At 39.3% G+C, this 8,987-nt stretch overlaps 1 protein-coding gene across 2 annotated transcripts in view; it reads left to right on the top strand.

Moving 5' to 3' along the window:
* necab2 (N-terminal EF-hand calcium binding protein 2) overlaps window positions 1–8,987 on the top strand; it is a 199,233-nt gene that overhangs the window by 174,854 nt on the left and 15,392 nt on the right. The gene's annotated exons all lie outside the window — the stretch shown is intronic.

Genomic DNA, 8,987 nt, shown 5'->3' on the forward strand with positions numbered 1-8,987 from the left:
ACATGTAGTGACAATGTCATGGTCCTTTAAATAATGTGCAATAAGTGAGTGAAGTATAGTGAAGTAAGTATAGTAGTAGTAGTAGGAGATAGGGTGAGGAGCTCGGTCACCCGGGAGGAGCTCAGAGTAGAACCGCTGCTCCTCCACATCGAGAGGAGCCAGCTGAGGTGGCTCGGGCATCTGTTTCGGATGCCTCCTGGACGCCTTCCTAGGGAGGTGTTCCGGGCATGTCCCACCGGGAGGAGGCCCCGGGGAAGACCCAGGACACGCTGGAGGGACTATGTCTCTCCGCTGGCCTGGGAACGCCTTGGCATTCCCCCGGAGGAGCTGGAGGAAGTGTCTGGAGAGAGGGAAGTCTGGGCATCTTTGCTTAGACTGCTGCCCCCGCGACCCAGTCCCGGATAAGCGGAGGAAAATGGATGGATGGATGGACGTACCTTTTTGATAAAGCTTATAGTTGGGGCTGACTCAGGTGACCCTGAGCCTTCTCTTTAGGGTTTTTTTTCATTGTTGGAACCTACACATTTTTGTATTCTGCTTGTTCAACAGCTGTTTAATAAACTGCTCATAAAGTCTGTGTTACTGGCTGATTGTTGCACTATGGAGAGATCGTTCATATCGTCTGCTCTCCCTTTGCTCAGATGAGTGTGTGTGTAAGAGGGGCACAGCTCTTTCCTCCTGTAAACAGAGACCAGCACAGAGAAAATGCAGTGGGGAAAGAAAAAGCAGGCCAGTCTACATCAACCCAGGAAGTTATGTGGGTCAAAGTACAGGGTATATTGCTTCTTAGGTTCAGACAGTGGAAACACACCTTTAGTTATGCTGCTACAAGCCTATACTGGTAGGGGTTCTCCCATGATGCTCTGAGCTCCTAGTTCTCACAATGATGAAGTCCCAATAGCCTGAAAATAAAGAACAGCATACAGTAGTGCTGCTGGCCAAAAACAGATGGCAACCATTTTTGTAAGTAAATTGCTGCTGCTTATTCTAAGTTATTTATTCTTTTTTTCTTACTGCTGCAGTCAGCAGCTCAGGACACTATAGTCACATTGTTGCCATCCATTTTGTCCTGCAGACCAATGACATACAGTATATGTAAATTATCCCTGAATAGACAAAGAATTTCTTGAGCCCAAAGCAAGACGGAGAGAAAGCAATGAGGAGAGGGACAGGGATAATGAAGTAAAAGAAAGAATGAGTAGGGGAGGAGATGAGCAAGAAAATAGAGGGGTGTTTGGAGGTAGTAAGAGGGTGGACTTGTAAGAAAAAGAAGTGAGGAGGCTAAATGGTGCGGAGCCTCCTAGATGTCAAAAACAATAGCTGAGGCAATAAAGAAAAGTGGAAAAGGAAGGCCTGAGGAAGAGACAGAATGGGGGAGTGTGTGCAGAAATTGACACACAAAAGGCTTAATAGGGGTGTGAGATGAAGACCTGAATGTGGGTAACTGGTATTTCCCAGTTCCCATGGTAACGCTGGGCCAGTTCCCTGCTCACCTGCTCACATACTGTATCTTTCAGCTACTCTCATTTTCATTCCCAGTGGGGAAAGCATATGAAACGCACACACATACAGTACATACATAAACCATAATCCAATGTACTTTGTGTCCTTGATAGACAGTGATGATCTCCGCCTACTTTATGCAGTTGTTACTGCAAAGGGGTTTGCATCCAGATGTGAGTAGAAAGAAAGATTTTTTTTTTAAAAGGCTTTACATACATCTGAGCCACTCACACACATTTGCCAGTGTGCATCCTTCCTGTAGAACATCAGGTTTTTGACACACTATCCCGCTGAGTGAGATTTATCAATCAGTCTTTACAACATGCGGATAGTCAGCCACTTGAACAATCAAACAGTTTCATACAGCCAGCAGCTTCATATATACACACACACTGACTGCAGTCATTTGCAGGCTTTATAGGAGCAAGATGAAGCACCATTATACAGTAGATGTTCTTGCTGACACAACACATGGCTGCTGGCAGAGCAAATTCATTGTATCATATATATGAAGAGATCCAGGCACTTCTTAAAAGAAAGTAATGAGCTGCAGACTTCTGACAGCAGTCTGTGCCTATTTCAGAACTGGTGGGTCTTAATGAAAAAATTATCATACCCTTAGTTGTTCACTGCATTTTTGTCTCAAATTGGGTGAATTTATTTTGGGCGTGTACCCACTAGGTTAACCCCATCAGCCTTGCCTATTTCTATTTAGTCTACAATTCCCTACATTTCCCAAGATCACAGGGTAGGTTTTTCACATTATTGCTTTCAGTTAATTGTGGGCATGTAAATAATTATGACAGACATGGGTTTTTTTTTTGTTTGTTTGTTTTCTAAACTGTCCACAACTAATTTGTCACAGGTTATTTAAAAGACGCACGCATTATTTGTAAGGGGCATTCTACTTATTTTAATCATGAAGATCAATTTTCTCATTGTAATGAGTTTTCAGGCTGTGGTGTCTTCTTGGCTCTGTAGGGGCTTAGTAAGTCTGAAAAAAGTAATTCCTAATAATGTCCATTAGGGTTATTTCAGATTTGACTTGAAACTATAATTTTTTAACAGAAGGCGGAAACATGCAATGTTTCAAACATATGGGCATTTATCAATTACACAGGGTCTAACCATTAACTCTGCTGCATCAGTTTTTACTATTCTGAGTAAGGTGTATTGCAAACGGAGCCTTCTAATCAGATCATAACATTTTGAATTAGTCTGCACAATTAAACTTGAAACTGTAACAAACCAAAACCTGTTTTCATGTAATTGATATAATTTCACAGGGCAAGAAAAAGCTTTACATCATAAAGTTAGGTAAAGCAAAAACCAGGAGCACGACTGACTGTGATGCAGTGTAGACTTTGTTCCTAAGTTTTAAGCTTCAGAGTTTAAAACATAACACAGGTCACAGGTAGATAAACATCAGGGGCAACCTGAAGCACAAGACTTGATATGTAACGGTATATTACAAAAAGCAATGATAATAAAAACATTAGTTATACATTATACAAATTAAATGTACAACATGTAGCCAAGATTCATAAATATGTCAGGCCTATAAACATAATAAAAATATGATCAAGGGTAGAAATCAACACATAATAAGAGGCTAATGACATCAAACAGACAAACTTAAAGAGACATAGAAGATATCAATTAGAAAAAACACAGGGGCCAATAATAAGAAATAAGCTCTAATGTCAAAATAAGCATAACAGACTCTGAAAACATTACTAAAAAAGGTTTCTGGGAACCATTATAATATAAATATGACATCTGGCACATTCACAGTCAGTATTGCCATATGATAAAGAAGAAAAGAAAAACAAATTCTACAAATGTATTAAGTACAAAGAATTCATAAAAGTATTATAATAGAATTAATTAATAGAATTGTTGAGCAATGTACTTATACATGAGAAGTATCATTAGCAGACTGGCTGACATTAAACTTCAGGACATAACCTATAATCTAAAAACACTGCTGCAGTGACATAATGAATAATGAACATTCAGGCATTACACTGATTTCCCCATTCATTTCAGTAAATATTTAATGAATGGATTTGTGAATAAACAATTATATAAATGTACACTTCAATAAGATGCCTGATGTGGATTTTGGAACTGTATTTAGACAATGTGTAAGAAAATTTGAACAGTCAACTCGTCTTGAATGACACTGGGGAACATGGAGTAATGATCTCAGTATTTTTTGATTCTGGCCACAGCTAACAGCTCTCTGCCTCTCAGCACCATGAAGCAATTAGCATCTTGTTAGCAATTCCAGTGTATTCAATTTAGAGAGACAACAAGGAAAATCATCTAATAAATATTCTGTCAGAGGTTAAGTTACTACTTCTACTCCTTTATCAGATTCACTTTTCAGCCCAGCTCAGTTGATTCTCAGGCCATCAAGACATGAACGTGTTAATAATTTACTTGCTGTGGTTTGGACTGATACCATCTGTTTCTGGAATTCACTGTGAACTGGACTTGGTATTAAAAAGGCCTTTACCTTCATGGATGTTATGCTGACCATTAACACAGAGGTTAGCAGGGCAGTGAGATCAGAGGTGGAGAGTTAGAGGTTTCTGATGTATCACTTCTGCAGGGCCACAGTGTCAGAGGGGAGCAGATGTAATTGTGCTTATTTGTTCAAGGAGGCAGGATAGTTAATGGAGTGGTAGTGATTACATTAACAGGGGCTGCAGGACAGTGCAGTGTTTCTAATTGAGTTAGTAGGATGTGTGTGTGGTGGACTGGGAGGCAGTCTGTAAAGGCTTTATCACTGTTATAGATGCTTCACACATGCATACCCATGAAGTCATAGCCTCATAAATCCCATACACACATAGAATACACACCTTTTCTGACAGCCAGGTGTTCATTCATGCAGCTTATTGTTGCAGTAATGTTATTGCCTCATGACAGCAGTTTATGTTAATGGAAGAAGATAACAGCAATGAAGCGATAAGCAGTCATTACATGGCGATAAAAAGACAATAGTGGTGTACAAACACACAAGTGGATGTAGATGCATTGAATACTTTGATTGTGCATGTGTACAAGCTGCTGTAGCTAATATCTACTAAAGATAGAGGTGTCTTGTTAGGATGTTTTACAGCAAGCTATCTCCAGTTACTCAGCAGTTACATTAGCTGATATCTAATATCTTTTTTGATATATAATAGCAACAGCACGTCATCTGTACACATTCACTGTCAGCATCTTAAAGATGACTGGGGATAGTTTGCATCACAAGAAAAGAAGTGGATATTAAAAACAGAAAAAGGTAAACCTATAGGGTTTACCTTCCAAAATACTGTAGCTTCGAACACAGAGAGCAGCAGGGATTTACCACCAGATAAGTAGGATTTAATCTTGTCTGTATTATGGGAATAAGGACAGAGGTAGAGAAGCAAAGACAGGCAGAGGAGAAGATTGAGAGCAAGAACAGAAGAGGTGGAAGAGGGTTTGGCTATGTTCACATTACAGGCCCTAATGCTCAGTTACAAACATTTTGTGTTGAAGGTTCACATTCATATTTGTAAGTGACATGTCTAGGTTTGATTCAAACACTGTTGTACTTCTAAACTGCCCCACAAACACAGATTTACCTCAGATGTGAGCCGCATGTGAGCAATAATGTCATTTGTATGATTATGAAAATGTGCGATTTTCTCAAAAACTGCTTAGTTACGACAAGTTCCTTCCAGCTTGGTTTGATCAGAGGCTTCTCCATAAATGTCCAACACATGTGAAATGTCCTCATCTCTCCACTGGCTGCTATTGCCACTGTTGCTCTCATCTATGTTGAATTTACCGACCTGGGAGAGGCCTACACTGAATGTTGACCACAAAGAATAGGCTTATGTGCCAATGTACAGGAGTGAGACTTGAAAAAACAAACACATGAATCAGACCTAGAACCACATATGAAAGTGACCCAGATCTAATTTGAAAATATATGATTTGGTTCATTCACATGTCTGTGAAAAGATCAGATTTGAGTCACTCTAGCTGTAATGTGAATGTAGCTTTAGTGTTAGTAGACAGGGTTGGATAAGATGAAAAATAAAGTAAGCAGAAAAGATAAAATCAGATAAGATAAGATGGACCTTTAGTAACCCCACAACAGGGAAATTCACAAGGTTACAGCTTCAAAGGGATAGAAACAAGGTGGTAAAAGTAGAAAAAGCAACAGACAATATATTATCAGAACAATATATACGTAATAATAAAACAATAAAAAGTAAAGCTAATATTTACATTGCATATGGGTCTTCTAAAATAGCACAGTTGAGGAAGGTAAGCCAGTGCCAAGTAAAATTTATTTAAAAAGTAGTTTTGGAGGGACAAGGGGTTATATGCTTAAAAGAAAAATGCAAATGACATGTAAACACTTGTTAGTGATTTCTGTATCTTGCATTTCTGAGTTTCAGTTTTGCTTGTATTGTTGTTGTATTTCTGTCGTGTCAGCTCATAAAAATCTATGTGCAATGTTCATCCATCGTCAAAAGAAGAATCAGCTTCTTTGACAAGATACTTTAACATAAACCACATGTCTCACTTTCCCTTATGAGCCTGGCAGAATAATAAATATATGGGTGTAACAAGAAAGTGAATTTTAACACTCAAAAGTCAACTGGAGGAACGCACTGGACATTATTAATTTAAGAGAACACAATAATCTGAGGATAAATTTTTATGATGATACACAGAGTAATTAAGAAATGATAACCCAACTTCTTTCGGCTGCTCCTGTTAGGGATCGCCACAGCAAATCATCAGTTGCCACCCAACTGACAATGCACATGCTAAACTCTGCATGTTTTACGCTGGATGAAGTCTAATTTAGAATCACCAATCAACCAAACCTGCATGTTTTTGGACTGTGGGAGGAAACCGGAGCACCCGGAGAAAACCCACAGAGGCACAGGGAGAACATGCAAACTCTGCACAGAAAGGCACTGGGTTGGCCAGGGCACAAACCCGGAACTTAATTGCTGTGAGGCAACAGTGCTAACCACTGTGCCACCGCACAAGCAATGCTAACCCAACAGAAAATATGTTTAGAGTAACCTTAGCTGATGTGCACATAAGCAAACATACACATTTTTGTATGTATGTGAAAGTGTACTGGAGATATCTATAGTATGCATTCATTCATACATTTTCTACCGCTTAGTCCCTGAACGGGGTCACGGGGGTGCCGGAGCCAATCCCGGCTGGCAATCGGGCGAGGGCGGGGTACACCCTGGACAGGTCGCCAATCCATCGCAGTATCTATAGTATGTCATAGTGAATTTTTAATCCTACTGTAGTGAGCTACAGTTACAATGGTGCATAAATATCTGAGAATAGCTGCTAATCTTCACTGTGAGGCAAATCTTTGATCATACCTGTTATAAAGGTAGTTTACACAAATGATTTCAAACAATCCTCCAGGCTTTCACACGCTACGTCCTCCATTGCATTAACCTCTAGAGTCCTGAGCTTTGGAAACCCAAGCTGTGCGGTCCTCATATGAGGACGCAGGGACTCTAGAGGTTAAAGGGAGCTACAATACTGTAAAGAAAATTAAGATTAAACAGAAAAAGAGCAAAATATCTGTTCACTCTCTGTCAGATAAGTAATATATCTCTGGACGTGATGCAGCTACATCTTATGCATCTCAGCCCGCTGGGTTCATAAAGACATTTCTGTACAGTGTGAACAGTGCTTATAACCTCTCATTGTAATACAGTGTCAGAGAAATTGCCTGTAGCTGTAGTGGAGACATAAAACTTAAGCCACAGATAAAAGATTTGTAGTAATGTATCTGAAATCCCTTGGTGCTATAATAAAACACTGTAGATAAATTACGTGTTTATAATGACAGCACATTTAGCTGTCCACTTGCTAACAGGCTAACACTGATACAGATTAATCAGTGGCATACTGGCCAATTAGCAAGATTAAGAGTCTATAGCGGTTAGCATTTTGCTTTGAGGTAGCAAGCTAACATGCTCACAATGATGATGCTGACTGCTGATGTTTTTACAGGTGTTGGGTTTACCATGTGCGCCATCTTAGTTTAGTATTTTAGCATGCTAACATGCTAATTATCACATCAAACCTGTGTAGTAAATTGGATTTTTAAACATTTTATTTTATTTTATTTTATTTATTTATTTTTGTAGGTTCACCAAAATCACTGCACAGACAGACCCCTCCACCTCAGTTAATGTGGAGCATCTAAAACTCTTAAGCAGCAAAATTTGTCAGCTAAATATTGCAGTAGTTAGGGGTGGTTAAGGTCTAAATCAATTCAGGCAAATCATCCCAATGATTATTTATTAGTACAATACTTCTAAACAGTTCAATAATTTGCAAGATAATTCAACAGTCTGAAAGATAGGAAACAGAATCACTGTCTCAGCATAAAAATAAACAAAAGCATTAGATATGAGAATTGTCAAAGAATCAGTCAGTCGCTGTTGGCCATAAGGTACAGTCAGGTGGAGTCCAGAGTCGGGACGGTGCCCTCAAGTCCATGTTCTTGCTGTTCATCTGTCTTTCCTGAATGCACACACTCTACCTAGCTCTCTTTATCCACAGGGTCTTACGTCAATTTCCAAACTTAGCTTCCTGTCTTTACTTATAAGAGGACCCTTCCTGAGATAAACCCAAAAACAGGAAACAGATGGGTCGCCTCCCTAAAGTCCTTGTTTCTGCACACAAACAATTCTCAGGACAAATTATGCAAGCATTGTTCCGCTCACTCCAAGGCCTGTACTCTCTAGCATACCACATTTTAATTTGTAACCTGTAACTTGCTCGTTTTTTCCACTACAGTGGGAAACTTAAAGTATTGGCTAACTCGAAATTTTGACCTAAAGATGGTGCTTGCAGAAAAGTTGAGGCATCACTTAAACTATTACACTTTATTATGAGGGGATCATTGATGTTCCAGATTTGATGTTAATCCATCCAATAGTTGTCAAGATTTTAGTCTTGAAATTTCAACATAATTATGGCATTAAAAGATGGGGAAGACACATAAGTATTCAGCCTTTGAGCACCATGTCTTAATTACAATGCAATCCAACTGTTCACAGTCAATGTGGCATATTAAATATTTAACAGTTTCTTCAAAAACGTACATTTATACAACCAATAGACATTAGCAAATACTGTATGAGTAGAATCCCTAATGTACTGGCGACCTGTCCAGGGAGTGCCCTGCCTTTCGCTCAGTATCAGCTGGGATTGTCTCCAGCCACCCGTGATCCTCTTCAGGATGAGCAGTATAGATAATGAATGGATGGATGGATGGATAGAAACCCTAATGCTGCCCAGATTACTTTTTTTGTCAGTGAAAAAAACCCACACATTCAAATTTGGATGCTGTTGTATATTTTTCTACAGTTGGCTATCTTCTGGCGAACAAAGCATGACTGACCCTGATATGATTACAGTATGTGCAAGGAAATAAA

The sequence above is a fragment of the Monopterus albus genome, unplaced genomic scaffold (assembly GCF_001952655.1).
Source record: "Monopterus albus unplaced genomic scaffold, M_albus_1.0 scaffold65.1, whole genome shotgun sequence".
NCBI classification, from domain to species: domain Eukaryota; kingdom Metazoa; phylum Chordata; class Actinopteri; order Synbranchiformes; family Synbranchidae; genus Monopterus; species Monopterus albus.